The sequence below is a fragment of the Microcaecilia unicolor genome, chromosome 14 (assembly GCF_901765095.1).
Source record: "Microcaecilia unicolor chromosome 14, aMicUni1.1, whole genome shotgun sequence".
Classification (NCBI taxonomy): domain Eukaryota; kingdom Metazoa; phylum Chordata; class Amphibia; order Gymnophiona; family Siphonopidae; genus Microcaecilia; species Microcaecilia unicolor.
Window position 1 is genome coordinate 23,920,951 of NC_044044.1, and position 16,993 is coordinate 23,937,943.

At 46.0% G+C, this 16,993-nt stretch overlaps 1 long non-coding RNA gene across 1 annotated transcript; it reads right to left on the bottom strand.

Annotated features, from left to right (window-relative positions):
• Window positions 1-8,191: 8,191 nt before the first annotated feature.
• On the bottom strand, window positions 8,192-15,399 carry LOC115457799. Its single transcript, XR_003940004.1, has 4 exons — window positions 15,325-15,399; window positions 11,654-11,680; window positions 10,022-10,173; window positions 8,192-8,276 (listed from the first exon to the last, which is right to left on the bottom strand). It is a non-coding gene; the product is annotated as an uncharacterized LOC115457799 (long non-coding RNA).
• Window positions 15,400-16,993: the final 1,594 nt, after the last annotated feature.

A 16,993-nucleotide genomic window follows, 5' to 3' on the forward strand; every position in this document is an offset into this window, starting at 1 on the left:
ATGCACCTGGGAGGTAATTTAATGTTTTTTTTCTATTTTTTAAAAGTGCCCCCTAGGGTGCCTGGTTGGTGTCCTGGCATGTGAGGGGACCAGTGCACTACGAATCCTGGCCCCTCCCACAACCCAAAGCCTTGGATTTGGTCATTTTTGAGCTGGGCCGCTTCGGTTTCGATTATCGCTGAAAAACGAAAATGCCCAGCTCAAAAAATGCCCACATCCAATGCATTTGCCTGGCACAAACCGCATTTTCGAAACTAAAGATAGACGTCCATCTTTTTCAAAAATACGGTTCGGCCCGCCCCTTCACGGACCCGTTCTCAGAGATGGACGTCCTTACACATGGGCGTTCGCGTTCGATTATGCCCCTCTATGTTATAGACTCCGTGCTGATTTCAGCACCTAACTCTAAGCTCACTATAGAGAATCTGGGGGATAGGATCAATATTCAGCACATAGCAGTAAGAAGCTCACAGCTGTTGGCTGAGTTAAGGCAGGATATTTAATGGTGGGTTAGTGCGGCAACCTAGCCGATATTCAGAGCAGTGACCAGTTAACTTGGTAGACAGCCTTTTTGCCATCCTAACTTTGGGGACCTTTTACTAAAGGGTTGCCACGCAGCAACGGGCTTGCCGCATGGCAATTCCGAACTACCACTGGCCCACCATGACTGCAAGCAGTATTCTCCGCCTTCAGCATGTGGCACTTCCGGAATTTTTCACAAAGTATCACCGCAGGGGGTTACCCGCAGCGCCACCCGGTCACCGCCAGGTTAGCGGGGGAGACCTTACCGCCACCTCGATAGGTGGCGGTAAGCGCTCCCTTGAAATGGCCGCACAGCAAGTGCGAACTTTTACCGCACGGCCATTTTCTTTTTTCCACCTTTTTACCTGCTGCGGTAAAAGCGGACTCTGCGTGCGGCAAAAACTCACACTGCCGCTAGCGGTCCCCTTTTACCGCAGATTAGTAAAAGGGGCCCTTGATGCACTTACTTAACCAGTTAGACTGAATATTGTCATTAACCAGTTAAGTGCTAGCTCTGCCCTCTAACTGCCCCAACACGAATCAGTTAATGCTTCAGCACTTAGAGGGAATATTGAGAAGAACTTATCCCCTTAAGGGCCCGATTCTATATATGGTGCCTAAAATTAACGCGCATTAGGCAATCACACCTAAGCGTATTCTAAATACAGCGTGTAAATCTGCGTGCAGTATTTAGAATATGCTTTTGCGTAGTTCATGTGACTAACTCTATGCACGTCCATTTATGCCAATGAGAAGCTGGTGTAAATCCCTGCAAGTAGATTTACACCCACTGGCTCATCCTATATAATAATTTGTACCTCCAACGTTCCATGTCTGGCTGCCTGGGTTCCTAACATCTCCTGATGTCAGCCAGCCTCCAGCGTTCCATTCCCCCTCACTGTCCCGCCCTTGCGACAAGACATAATGACGTTAGAGGGCAGAACAGTGAGAGGGAAGGGAATGCTGGAGGCGAGCTGACGTCAGGAGGGATGTTACGAATGGAACGGAAGCCAGTGCCAGCCAGCCAGAGAGCTTTCAGGTATAAATCGAGGGGAGGAGAGAATTGCGGGACATCGAGGGGAGGGCAGGGCATAGGAGAATTGATGGACATGGATGGGATGAAAAGGGAAATGGGACTTGATATACCACCTTTCTGAGGTTTTTGCAGCTACATTCAAAGTGGTTTATATATATTCAGGTACTTATTTTGTACCAGGGGCAATGGAGGGTTAAGTGACTTGCCCAGAGTCACAAGGAGCTGCAGTGGGAATCGAACTCAGTTTCCCCAGGATCAAAGTTCACTGCACTAACCACTAGGCTACTCCTCCACTGGAGCTGATACTGTGATGTCATAATGCCTCATTCCACCAATGCCTGAGCCAACCTCATCAGTGATGTCACAATGGCTTGATTGCCCAATACTTGGCTCACTTCTGATATTGTGATGTCATAAGGGAAAGGGGGAAAGGGAAGTGGGACTTGATATACTACTGCCTTTCTGAGGTTTTTGCAACTACATTCAAAGCGGTTTACATATATTCAGGTACTTATCTTGTACCAGGGGCAATAAAGTTTAACCCATCACCTTTCCCCTTCTTAATTATTGCAGCTTGCCATATGCATGGAACGATTGCAGTCTGTCCTCTCTTAGGGTTCCTTTTACAAAAGCAAGCTAGCATTTTTAGCGTGCACTGAACGTTAGAAACACTCATATGGGCATCTCTAATGTTTAGCATGTGCTTATTTTTAGCGCATGCTAAAAACGATAGCACGCCTTTGTAAAAGGACCCCTAAAGCTCCTCAGTACCTCTCCACTCTCATCTCTCCCTACATTCCTCCCCACAAACTCCGTTCACTGGGTAAATCTCTCTTATCTGCACCCTTCTCCTCCACTGCTAACTCCAGACTCCGTTCCTTTTATCTTGCTGCACCATATGCCTGGAATAGACTTCCTGAGTCAGTATGCCAAGCTCCATCTCTGGCAGTCTTCAAATCTAGGCTAAAGCCCACCTTTTTGATGCTGCTTTTAACTCCTAACCCTTATTCACTTGTTCAGAATCCTCACCTTAATATTCCCTTATCCCTTATTTGTCCTGTTTGTCTGTCCTGGTTAGATTGTAAGCTCTGTCGAGCAGGGACTTTCTCTTCATGTTCAAGTGTACAGCGCTGCGTACGTCTAGTAGCGCTACAGAAATGATAAGTAGTAGCAGTAGTAGTCTTTGGGATTCCAGAATCTTGCTACTTTTTGGGGTTCCGGATTCTTTACCTTGGAGTTCCGGAATCTTGCTACTCTTTGGGATTCCAGAATCTTGCTACTCTTTGTCCTTATTCCTTATTATCCTGTTTGTCTGTCCTAATTAGATTGTAAGCTCTGTCGAGCAGGGACTGTCTCTTCATGTTCAAGTGTACAGCGTTGCATACGTCTAGTAGCGCTTTAGAAATGAGTAGTAGTAGTAGTAATAGACAATTACCGCACGGTTAACGTGCGAGACCTTACCACTAAGTCAATGGCCAGCGGTAAGGTCTCAGACCCCCAATTTTTATTTTGCCGCACGTCCATTTTCGGCAAAAATTTTAAAAAACGGCCTTTTTTACAAGTGCACTGAAAAATGGATCTGCGTGCGCACAAAACACGCGTTTACACTAGCGAAGCCCATTTTTTTGCGCACCTTAGTAAAAGGACCCCAAAGTTGTCCCAAGAGTAGATGAGTATTGCTGCTATTTGCAAAGTTTTTGGATTAGCCCCTGGAACACCACTGGCCCCTCCTCAACTTAAATGGATACATTTTGACTGTAGGTTGACTTATATGGACATTTATTCATTCTCAGGTGACCAGTGTTAAAAAAGGGCTTATGTGGTCAGCAGCCAAAGGTGACACCTAAGTGCATTTGAATATCAGTCTCACATGGTTGATTTCACAAACTATTTTGATTCCTACAGCTTACTCTAGAAGTCTGTTCTTGATGTCCACTGCATTCTCAGGTGAAATGTATTGCATTTATTTAAAATGTATGTACACTGATTGCACAATACAACACAATAGCAAAAGTTGGAGTATAAAAAACACAATCTAAATATGAAATCAATTATTCTAAATTAAAATCAGCATAACAAAATAGTAAAAACAAAATAAAAAAATACCAAAACAACAGCTAAAAACAATAAGGCTCATTTTATAACAGGCTGTGGGGCCCTTTTACTAATCGATAGTTCTGGGATCAATGCTCATTTTACAGTCACACTAAAAATGGCCTCAGCACGTGGGAAATCCACATGCTAAAAAAATATCTCAGGCCACTTTTTAGCATCAAGCCTATAAATGGCAAGTGACCGACTCACCTGCAAATGCGCAGTAGAGACTTCCCTCTCTGTCCCGCCCCGCGTCAAGACATGATGACGGGAGGAGGGGGGCGGGACAGAGAGGGAAACTGCGCGAAAGGGGAGGGAGGGAACCGCTGACGTCGCTACCGCTCCCCTCCAAGGTAGCCGCTACCGCCCCCCCCCCTGAGTCGCCACCACCCCCTCCTTCACTCGGCCCGGGTCCTCTCTTCGTTATTCAACTTACAGCAGTGCCGAAACAGCAGCAAGCAGCTCAGCTTCAGCTCCCGTCGGCCTTCCTTCCCTGCCTGTGCCCCGCCCTCGCCGACGTGATGTCACATGAGGGCGAGGCACAGGCAGTGAAGGAAGGCCAACGGGAGCTGCTGCTTGCTGCTGTTTTGGCGCTGCTGTAAGTTGAATAACAAAGAGAGGGCCCGGGCCGGGTGAAGGGGGGGTGGTGGCGACTCCGGGGTGGGGGGGGGCCGGTAGCGGCTACCTTGGGGGGGGAGGGGACATGGGAGGTCTCAGAAGGAGGGGGGCCTTGGAGCTGGGAGGGCTGGACTGAAGGGGGCCTTCCAGCTGGCTGGGAAGAAGGCACGGGGGGGGGTGGCTTTGGAACTGGGAGGGAGGGAGGGAGGGAAGGGGGCCTTGGGAGCTGGGAGGGAGGGAGGGGGCCTTGGGAGCTGGGGGGGCCTTGGGAGCTGGGGGGGGCCTGGGGCCTTGGAACTGGGAGGGAGAGCTGGGGGCCTTGCAGCTGGGAAGGGGGGAGGACTGGAGCCTTGGAGCTGGGAGGGAGGGAGGGCAGGGGGGCCCTTACAGTTGTGAGGGAGAGCAGGGGGCCTTGGAACTGGGAGGAAGGGAGGGAAGGGGGCCTTGGGAGCTGGGGGGGGAGGGCCTGGGGCCTTGGAACTGGGAGGGAGGGCAGGGGGGCCCTTACAGTTGTGAGGGAGAGCAGGGGGCCTTGGAACTGGGAGGAAGGGAGGGAAGGGGGCCTTGGGAGCTGGGGGGGGAGGGCCTGGGGCCTTGGAACTGGGAGGGAGGGAGGGAGGGCGGGCAGGGGGCCTTGCAGCTGGGAAGGGGGGAGGACTGGAGCCTTGGAGCTGGGAGGGAGGGCAGGGGGGCCCTTACAGTTGTGAGGGAATGGGGCCCCTTACAGTTGGAGCTGGGGGGGGGAGGGCCTGGGGCCTTGGAACTGGGAGGGAGGGAGGGCAGGCAGGGGGGCCTTGCAGCTGGGAAGGGGGGAGGACTGGAGCCTTGGAGCTGGGAGGGAGGGCAGGGGGGCCCTTACAGTTGTGAGGGAGAGCAGGGGGCCTTGGAACTGGGATGGAGGGAAGGGGGCCTTGGGAGCTGGAGAGGGCCTGGGGCCTTGGAACTGGGAGGGAGGGCGGGGGGCCTTGCAGCTGGGAAGGGGGGAGGACTGGAGTCTTGGAGCTGGGAGGGAGGGCAGGGGGGCTCTTACAGTTGTGAGGGAGAGCAAGGGGCCTTGGAACTGGGAGGGAGGGAGGGAGGGAAGGGGGCCTTGGGAGCTGGGGGGGAGGGCCTGGGGCCTTGGAACTGGGAGGGAGGGAGGGCAGGGGGCCTTGGGAGCTGGGGGGAGGGCGGGCAGGGGGCCTTGCAGCTGGGAAGGGGGGAGGACTGGATCCTTGGAGCTGGGAGGGAGGGCAGGGGGCCCTTACAGTTGTGAGGAAATGGGGCCCCTTACAGTTGTGAGGGAGAGCAGGGGGCCTTGGAACTGGGAGGGAGGGAAGGGGGCCTTGGGAGCTGGGGGGGAGGGCCTGGGGCCTTGGAACTGGGAGGGAGGGCAGGGGGCCTTGCAGCTGGGAAGGGGGGGAGGACTGGAGCCTTGGAGCTGGGAGGGAAAGAGGATGGCAGGGGGCCTTGCAGCTGCAACGGGAGGGGGGCCTTGGAAAAAAAACATTCCAATACTCGCCCGTTTTAACGGCTAGTGGTTTAATAAAAGAGCACAAACGAAAATGTACAAAGCTACCCTATTCCTTCTGAAACCTAAGAAAGTACCTTTTCAGGCATAGTTTTATGCACACAGAAATTGTTTCTAAAATTACTGTAATTAACAGTAAAATATGAAGTAACGTGACAGATTCAAAAATGTCAGTATACCCTGTAGGAGGAGCCTGGTGCTGATGTCATAGCCTTTACTCTTGTGAGCAGCCAATCATAGTGAATTTCTAGGATGATGTAAGGTGTTCTTTGCCAATCAGCTTGCAATTACCAGGACTGAGGCCCATTTCTGAGAAAGGCACATAGGGGATCCTTGGCGCGGCCTTTTCTGTGACCACGTGTCTGAGGAGATATGCAGGAACGTGGCACTGATATCACTGAATAGATCCATTTGTCATCTCCGTCCAAAGTGATCTTCGTAGTACCTAGGCTTCTGGAGTAAGACACTAGTGCCTGGCTTTATCTCATCTGAAGACGTCAGATGCTTCTGTCACCCTTCTGAATCAGCATCTTTACTCTTTGGCCATAAAACATGACGAAGGAGCCCTGGTGCACAGGCAGTATCGAGCAGTTTTACAGTGCAGTGCTCCAAACATTCCAGAGTTGAGGTAGGCACAGCCTAGGGATGAGTCATTATTTGCTAATGGGAACCTGTGAGAGAAAGAAAAGAAAATGCACCTCTAGATAAATGCCCTCTGTACATTCTGTGCCAAGCTGCTTTGCCTGTCTGAACTCGGCTAGAATGGATTAACACCTCCTGTGCCTGAGTTTCTGAGTGTGCACTAATTCATGGAGAAAGAGTGCACTGTCTGCGAATGTTACAGAGTGTGCGTTCTTAACAACATTTCTCCCGTGATGACATCATGAAATAAAATACACACACACAAACATTACCTGGATCAACATAGAAGTTTCAGGTTGCACATCCCTAGTGAAAAAAAGCAGTCCAGAATCTGACCAGTCTGACTTTGATTAGACTGAGGAGAATTACCCTGGTAATTCCTGCTGAGTACTGAGCCCTGAATTTATATACATAATGAAATGAAACAAACATTTTAGTGGGTCACTATTGATTTTCTTAAATCATCCTGCGACTAGGTAGCAGACCCAAGATCAAGTAAAATAATGAGCAAAGCTTGAGAATGAAACTGGAAGTTCTGCACTTCCAGTCTCTCCATCATTCCTCCTGACAAATATAGAAATCCCCCACATACCATTTAATGGGAACACTGTTGGCAATGGAGCATCAATATTGTATTTTCAATGTTGGGAAGCAGGCAGGCACCCCCAGAATCCTGTAGACACACCTAGGTCAAGTCATGGGCGTCACTGTGATTGCACACATGGAACCTTGGTCAGAACAAGTTTGAGCAACACTGCCCTGAGGTAAAGTCTGTTGCCAGTGAAGTATCAATATCGTAATTGCAACTTTGAGGAGCAAGCAGGCACCCTGGAAGTCCTGCAGGACTTGTCTGTTCTTTGTGATTACAATATTCATGCAGGTGGAGGAAGTGTAGGCCTCAGAGGAAGTGATGGTCAATCAAGCAATTTGATTGATGTTATAATGCCGTTGTATCGCTCCATGGTGCGACCGCACCTGGAGTATTGTGTTCAGTACTGGTCTCCGTATCTCAAAAAAGATATAGTAGAATTGGAAAAGGTACAGCGAAGGGCGACGAAAATGATAGTGGGGATGGGACGACTTTCCTATGAAGAGAGGCTGAGAAGGCTAGGGCTTTTCAGCTTGGAGAAGAGACGGCTGAGGGGAGATATGATAGAAGTGTATAAAATAATGAGTGGAATGGATCGGGTGGATGTGAAGCGACTGTTCACGCTATCCAAAAATACTAGGACTAGAGGGCATGAGTTGAAGCTACAGTGTGGTAAATTTAAAACGAATCGGAGAAAATGTTTCTTCACCCAACGTGTAATTAGACTCTGGAATTCGTTTGCCGGAGAACGTGGTACGGGCGGTTAGCTTGACGGAGTTTAAAAAGGGGTTAGATAGATTCCTAAAGGACAAGTCCATAGACCGCTATTAAATGGACTTGGAAAAATTCCGCATTTTTAGGTATAACTTGTCTGGAATGTTTTTACGTTTGGGGAGCGTGCCAGGTGCCCTTGACCTGGATTGGCCACTGTCGGTGACAGGATGCTGGGCTAGATGGACCTTTGGTCTTTCCCAGTATGGCACTACTTATGTACTTATGTACTTATATATTATCCGAATATTCTCAGATCATTTATAATGTTATTTTGGACTCTATATATGGTACGGACTAAAACCCACTTGAACTTTTTTTTGCTAACACCAGCACGTGTCCAAAGGACAATATTTACAACTCCTGTTAAAACAAATAGAACACAATTCATCACCTGTCCTTGGCAATGGAGATTCATCCAACCAACGCCATCCACCTTCCTTCTTGATCAATCCAATCCAATAGTTGTTATCCCTGAAACGATCAACGGTTTTCTGCATTCCCAAAACAAAGGAAGATAGGAAATAAGATGATAGGAAGAGAATACCATGTTCTTCTGTGAAAATAAAAACTAAATTAGCGTATGCAGACCCAAGAAAGTCCTGATGTATAAAAGACTATTCTTTTATAAGGCTCACAGACTTTTGAGATTACCAAGAAAACACTATTGACTGACTGGGTGAGGAAAAGACCTGGTAAACACATCAGTCAATATATAATTTGAAGAAGGAAATAAAATGGGTGGGATGCAGTTTTCTTTTAGCGTTGGGTTACCAATGAAGTATAAACCCAAGCCCTTAAACTGTCAACATAAATGCTATAGTTGTTAATGAGACTGTAGATACTCAGTAGGAACCCATTTGACAATAAATTCATCTGTACAACATTCGATACAGTTTTAAGCAAAAACAAGTAAATAAATAGTCATTCTCAGGTTTCATAAGCACATGCTACTCTGAGCCAGAATCAGAAGAACAAGCGTGGGAAACAAACTGCAGTCAATTCATTGAGGTTCTCTTTCATGTACTTGTATTTCAGATACGACCTGAATTATGAAGCATGTCAGAACAGTAATTAGTTGGTTCTTCAATGAAGTCTTCTTGTTCCCACAGCTTTGTTGAATGTTTTTAGTTTATTAGATGAACATAATTACTACTACTACTTACTGCTTTTGACTCCTAACTACTGCTCACTTGCCCTGTCCTTTTTATCCTCACCTCTTTATTCCCTTACCCTTACTTGTTCTGTCTGTCTGCCTGTCTTATCTAGATTGTAAGCTCTTTGAGCAGGGACTGTCTTTTTTGTGTATGGTGTGCAGCGCTGCGTATGCCTTGTAGCACTATAGAAATGATAAGTAGTAGTAGTAGTAATCATCATTTCTATAGCGCTACTAGACGTATGCAGCGCTGTTACCATCACTTGTCTCCCTAAGTACATAAGTGTTGCCATACTGGGACAGACTGAAGGTCCATCAAGCCCAGCAGCCTGTTTCCAACAGTGGCCAATCCAGGTCACAAGTACCTGGCAAGGTCCCAAAACAGTACAATACATTTTATGTTGCTTATACCAGAAATAAGCAGTGGATTTTCCCAAGTCCATTTTAATAATGGCTTATGGACTTTTTTTTAAACCCTGCTAAAAACTAACCACTTTACCACATTCTCTAGCAATGAATTCCAGAGTTTAATTACACCGAGTGAAGAAATATTTTCTTCTATTCATTTTAAATGTACTACTTTGTAGCTTCATTGCGTGCCTCCTAGTTCTAGTATTTTTGGAAACAGTAAACAAGTGATTCACATCTACCCGTTCCACTCCACTCAGTATTTTATATACCTCTATCATATCTCCCCTCGACTGTCTTTTCTCCAAGCTGAAGAGCCCAAGCCATTTCAACATTTCCTCATAGGGAAGTCGTCCCATCCCCTTTATCATTTTTGTCGCTCTTCTCTGTACCTTTTCTAATCCCACTATATCTTTTTTGAGATGCGGTGACCAGAATTGCTCACAGTAATCAAGGTGCGATCACACCATAGAGCGACACAAAGGCATTATAACATCCTTGTTTTTATTTTCCATTCCTTTCCTAATAATACCTAACATTCTATTTGCTTTCTTTGCCGCCACCACACCACACCTCTTCTCTTCTGCCCTACAGTCATAACCAGTACTCTGGGTTTTGAGCTTGCAACCCCCCCTTAACAAAAGCAGAAACTCTAAATAATAAGGCCTTCCTTACCAGTTCCTGCTTACTCTTTAGGATGGCCAATGTCCCATTGTATGTGGAGCAGTAGTCCCGACTGGACATCCAAGACATTTTCATGTCAGGGAAATAATAGCACATTTCTCTGTACAGCAGCCATCCTTCTGGGCAAGGACTACACTTTTCTACTGGAAAACAAATAGATCAGTGTTAAATCGAGAAACATTCAGGGCACTAGATTCTGTCAAAAAATGTAGAGAAAGGCTTAAATCTTTCAAATAGGGAAGACTGGATTCTGTAATGAAATAGGCTGAGTCTGTTCCCTGTAGGCCACAAAATAACCTGGTAATGACTGAGCATCTTTCAACAGCATTAAAAAAAAATCCCTTTTACAGTTACAATAGAAAGGTGGGTGGTGGTAAGAGCTCACTGCCATTTTTTTTTTTTTTGGGGGGGGGGGCTTTTTACACACGGCAATAAAAGGACCCTCAAGTGCAGGGGAAAAACAGCTCCTGCCGCTACCACAGAGCACTTTTTCCTGCAGCTTAGTAAAAGGACCTCTTTGAGCACAATTTACTGAATCTACCCCTCTGTGTCCTTTTTCTTGGCCGTCAGTCAGTTCCTTAAGCATCAACCAGAGGAACCAAAAAGGACGTAGAAGGGATTCTTGTGACCAGACTCTCCCAAACAGTTAACTCAATTGGGGGGTCCTTTTACTAAGCCATGCTGAAAAGTGGATGGTGCTGTTTGTAGTGCGTGGGTTTACCGTGCAGCATGGCGCATTTTAACGTGGCAGTAAGATCGCTGCATTTGTAGTTTGTCTTGCAATGGCCATGCTAATTTTCTAATTAGCACAGGAGTCCTTACCACCCTCTATTTATAAGGCGGTAAGGGCTTCTGCGCTAATCCTGCGCTAATCAGGCATTGTATAGAAATTCATGCAGGGCACACCTATTCTCTCAAGTCACTTCACTGGCTTCCTATCCGTTTCCGCATACAGTTCAAACTCCTCTTATTGACCTATAAGTGCATTCACTCTGCAGCTCCTCAGTACCTCTCCACTCTCATCTCTCCCTACATTCCTCCCCGGGAACTCCGTTCACTGGGTAAATCTCTCTTATCTGCACCCTTCTCCTCCACTGCTAACTCCAGACTCCGTTCCTTTTATCTTGCTGCATCATATGCCTGGAATAGACTTCCTGAGCCGGTACGTCAAGCTCCATCTCTGACCGTCTTCAAATCTAAGCTAAAAGCCCACCTTTTTGATGCTGCTTTTAACTCCTAACCCTTATTCACTTGTTCAGAACCCTTATTTTATCATCCTCACTTTAATATTCCCTTATCTCTTGTTTGTCCTGTTTGTCTGGCCTAATTAGATTGTAAGCTCTGTCGAGCAGGGATTGTCTCTTCATGTTCAAGTGTACAGTGCTGTGTAAGTCTAGTAGCACTATAGAAATGATAAGTAGTAGTAGTATTCTCTTCTCTTAGACACACCTCCTGTGCTAAAAAATAGAAAATATATTTTTTAGCACGGGATTAGCGCATGGAGATTGGCATACTTCTGTAGGACGCCTCAGTGCTAGAGCCTACCAAAGCTTTGTAAAAGTGCCCCTTGATGTCTTGTTTTAACATTCGATTTTTATGCCTGTGACCCCACTTTCTGCTTACCAGCGCTGCTTGTACAGTGCTTGGAACCTGCAGTGATATAGGAAAAAAAGAAAAACGTTAAGTTGAAAGTATGTACCAGGTTGTGACAAAGGAACGCTACTCATTAATGATTTACAGTTTCACACAATGAAGCAGGATTGGTCATAATTAACAGGAAACTTTATTTATTTTTACGTTAGGCTTAATATACTGCCTAAGCCAGAATCGGCGCCGAGTAGGTTTACCATAAAAAAAGGAACTCCAGTGGTTTAATTTTATGTAAGAAGCAGATGTGAGTCATAGAAAAATCCAAAGGGGAACGGAGGGAGGAATAGCAAGTCAATGGCAAATGAAAGCTGTAATAATAGCACAGTGCAGAGGGGATAAGTGAGAGTAAACAGTGGGAAAGAGGAGGCTGAGTAAAGAAGTATCAGGAGCAATTATCTGGATAGGTGTAACATCCTCTCACTGGGTGTAATGCACATTTTCAGTGGAACTTACCCAGATACTCCTGGATTCTATGTAAGAACATAAGCGGTGTCATACTGGGACAGGCCACATGCCCATCAAGCCCAGTATCCTGTTTCCAACAGTGGCCAATCCAGGTCACAAGTACCTGGCAAGATCCCAGAACAATACAATACATTTTATGCTGCTTATCCTAGAAATAAGAAGTACTTCCCTCCCCTAGTGCGCCATCATATCCAGCGCTACAAAAATAAATTTATTTTGTAGGCACCAGGGTGTACCCGGTGGTAATTGCGCAGTGCTGAATGCTGCCCAGTTACTGCTGGATTAGCGTGTGAGCCCATACCGCCACCTCAACAGGTGGCATTAAGGGCTCCCCCTCCCACCCCTGAAATGGCCATGTGGCAACTGCTTTACTTGCCACATGGCCATTTTCTGCAGGACAGAAAGAATTCCCTTTTACCCGTTGCCGTAAAAGGGGGCCTCGGCACTTGTGAAAAAACATGTCGACGCCAGCACAGGCCCTCTTTTGCTGTAGCTTGGGGGGAAAAAGGGGCCCTTAGTGCTTTGGGTTTGCTGAACAGTGCAACAGGGACACCTTCTTCTCAAAGATGTTATTTTATGTTATCTTCCCATCAACCAAAATAGAATCCAAGAGCGTGGAGAACTCAAGAAGTCCCACGGAGCAACTCAAAAGCAGAGGGAAATGGGAATGTAAACCAGGATTCCCAAAGACCGGACGACAGCAGTAGTAAAAACGAAGCAAAGTTTATTAAACTGTGTTTCGGCCAAAAGGCCTACATCAGGAGTCTGTATGCTCGATATGAGGAAGAAAGCCAAGAGAAATTGTGACGATTGGTTATATTCCCCTCAACACCTTTAAATAGGTTCAGTGTGGATTACAATAGAAGATAACACCAGTCAACCAGACTGGGAGCTTACAAAAGATCATACTATAAAACTAAAATAGGGACAGATTACGAAGACACAAAGAAATTATACCAACTCGTGAACAAACTCCTAGACACCAACTTGGTCACTACAACGAATACAGACATCCCATCTGCAGACAAACTTGCTAAGTATTTCAATGAAAAAATTATAAATCTACGAAACATGCTACCTCAGGACACCACTGACATCGAACACTTCCTTAATGAGTTAGACCCAACCACTGGAGTATATCCAGCTGACCAGACTTGGCTAAACTTCACCCTCCTTACTGTCGAAAGTTACCCAGGTGATTAGCAGGTTCTCCAACACTCACTGCAAACTAGATACCTGTCCCAGCTACCTAATGAAATCCGCCCCTGACCCCTTCATAGCAGACCTCACATCTCACCTAAATTACATGCTTCAGCAAGGTCTCTTCCCCAAGGAAAATGGCAATATCCTACTCACCCCGATACCAAAAGATGCCAAGAAAAAAAAACAAATGGTAAATCACAATATACTAATAAGATTACTAGATAAGTTCGGGATTGGTGGAAACATACTTAGCTGGATCAAGGGCTTCCTAACCACAATAACCTATCAAGTAAAATCAAACTCAAGTATATCATCACCGTGGAAAGCAGACTGTGGAGTACCACAAGGATCACCGCTATCACTGATCCTCTTCAACTTAATGATGACCCCACTAGCCAAGTCCTTATCCAACCAAGGCTTTAACCCTTTCATCTATGTAGACGATGTCACAATATACATTCCGTACAAAACCAAACTGACAGAAATCACCAACGAAATCAAGCTCAGCTTAAACATCATTGACTCATGGGCAAATGCATTTCAACTAAAACTCAATAAAAAGAAAACACACTGTCTCATCCTCTCATCCCAGCACAGCACGGACAACCCCACAAGTATCAACACCCCAGACTACACCCTTCCTATCTCAGACAGCCTGAAAATCCTTGGCGTTACAATAGACCATAACTTAACATTGGAGAGCCAAGTGGCATCCACTACAAAGAAAATGTTCCACTCAATGTGGAAACTCAAACGCTTGAAACAATTCTTTCCAAGGAAACATTTCGCAACCTGGTACAATCAATGGTATTAAGCCACATAGACTACTGCAATGGAATTTATGCGGGATGCAAAGAACAGACCTTAAAGAAACTTCAGACCGCTCAAAACACAGCAGCTAGACTTATATTTGGAAAAACACGATTTGAAAGACTACACGGGCTCCCAATCAAAGAACGCACTGCCTTCAAAATCTGCACCCTGGTTCACAAAATTGTCTACGGTGAAGCCCCAGGATACATGACAGATTTGATCGACCTACCAACTGGAAACACATCCGAATCAACACGAACATATCTAAATCTGCACTACCCAAGCTACAAAGGCCTCAAATACAAATCAACTTACGCATCCAGCTTTTCCTACATAAGCACACAATTGTGGAACACATTACCAAAAGCCTTGAAAACGACACATAACCACCTAAATTTCCAGAAATCACTAAAAACTAACCTGTTTAAAAAGGCATACCCTACCGATCCAACCCTAAATGCCTGATCACTGCGACACAACAAAACTTAAGTATGTAATGGACATAACTCAACTCTTCCATTGTACGATTCCACGAACTTTATCTTACCACAACATCACTTTGTATTTGTTCACACCGGAGTTAGCAAACGCCTCTCCGGTACCATGCAAGCCACAATGAGCCTACAAATAGGTGGAAAAATGTGGGATACAAATGTAACAAATAAATAAATATCTAAGAGAAAAATTTACATACAATAATGGCACAATAGTTAGGTGGGTGGGCCATGAAAGGGGGTCCACTAGACCAGCAGGAATAATTTTGAGGTGTCGGGGAGATAAGGGATGCAGAATCTAAATAAATTTATCTAAAACATTTTACGAAAATTAATTCATTCGTTTGGCATTTCACCAAAGTAGGTCAAGAATTCCAAATCTGTGACTACTAGTAAGAGAATAAGGCTGTAAAATGTTTCTTAAAGCAAAATCATTTCAAAGAGGGAACAGATATGTGCTTATGTCCTCCCTCATCCTAACCCCCCCCCCCCCCAAATGCCTGCTCAGAATCCAGATCAAAATGCACAGGTTCAGGAGGGCTCTTCTGACTTTGAGCAATGAATGCTCATTCACCCTTCAGGACTCTCTTATTTGCTAAAGGAATGGAGACATCTCATGTTACATTCAAGCAAATTAACAATATTAACAAAGGAGAAGAAATACCTCACCTACATTGGCTGCCAGGGCTACTATACTGACACATGAGAACAGCAGGGTAAGAGCTAGTGCCCACTTGAGACATTTCGCTCTTCTGTAACTGTCGTGATTTGTGAAAACTGCAATGGAAAAAAATAATGTTTTAAGTGAAAGATCACCAGCTATGATTCAACTACAGTTCTGACTTTTTTTAAAGCTGTACACAGTCTTTTACTCCTAACAGGCTATTTTGACAGGATAGGAGATATTTTAGCAAACAGACACATATTACTATGGTGTTGTGTAGTGATTATTTTTTTTTTTGGGGGGGGGGGGGGGGTTGGCTGTTCACGGTTTCTTAATCCAGTACTAATTTGCATGCTTTTTGATGATTCCATCGGGGTGCAATAGTTTTCTATTAGCAAGCCATGTGCTCATGGCTGTAATGCAAGTTCTCTGCATTGACCTCTCATTAGTCTTTGAGCAGAGACACACCAGTAGTGATCATTTTCTTTAGATTTAAACTGGGAATCCCCCCTTCCCTCCCCCCTCTTGTGCTTGTTCCTGCTGAAGTGCTGACATTAATTTTCAAATTTCAGCTCCCTTAAATTCACTTTGGAAATTCAGATTTTGCAGATAACCATTACCTGCTGCTTCCAGAGCACTTCTCCTGCATCCCACCCTCTGGACGCCCACAATAAGACAGAGCATTCCCAGGAGGAAAAGGGCTCCTACCTGATTCACATAAAAAGCACCTCTGTCTGGCCCCAGTTCTGGTCGTCCTGCTCCCTTCCTCCCTGGCTCCTCCTGAAGCCTCCGACAAGAAGTGGTGGCTTTCTGGATCCATTCCCGGGGCGTCCTGGCTTCTGGATCGTGCCATTTTCCATCAGACGCAGCAGAGCAACAGACTGTCTGGACGGCAACCGTGAACAAACCCCTTCTTTCCGCTTCAGGGGATGCTCTGATGCCTAGAGTACAGAATGCTTCTCCAGCCTATGCTCACTGGGGGTCCCTGGCACCGTCCCCCTGTCTGTGCACCTCCTTAACTAAACGCACTCCGACTTTTTTTTCCCCGGGCAATTTTGAACAAGAAAAGCGTGCAAATATGCACCTGAAAGTGTGGCGTACCGAGGGCGGGGCGGTGGTGGGGGCGGTCCGCGGCTGGATGGACCGTACAGGGCTTTACCTGCCGTCATCTACTTTGTTACTGTGTTCTCTCTGTACACTTTTCAAATACTGCAAAAATTTGCATACCCTTAGTTTACTGCACTTTGGCAGGTATCTCAGTTCTAATCCCCTGCTCTGTGGCTCTCTCTCTCTCTGTGTGACCTGGGCAGTCCATTCATCTGTCCTTGAACAGGGGCACTTCCTGGATCAAGCACTGAGGCTGTTTTTGACTTTATGATCAGGGTAGTGGACACAAACTGCAATATAATCCAGGAATGTAAAACGTTTGAAGTTAAAATGATCTTACAGAGGAACAGCCACAGAAGGGTTTAAGAATGATTATGGTTTTCTAATGCATTGTGAACCACAAATTGATTATTTGATATCCTCCCCTTCGCCTTGTCTGCTTTTCCCTTGCTCCATGTACTATCCCTGCTTGCGTTAGTGCTGTCAGGAAGGTGCAGCGGTGAGACTGTTGAATTGTGGCTTCTAAACACCCACAATCCCTCCCCTTCAGCTTGCCTCAGCCTGTTA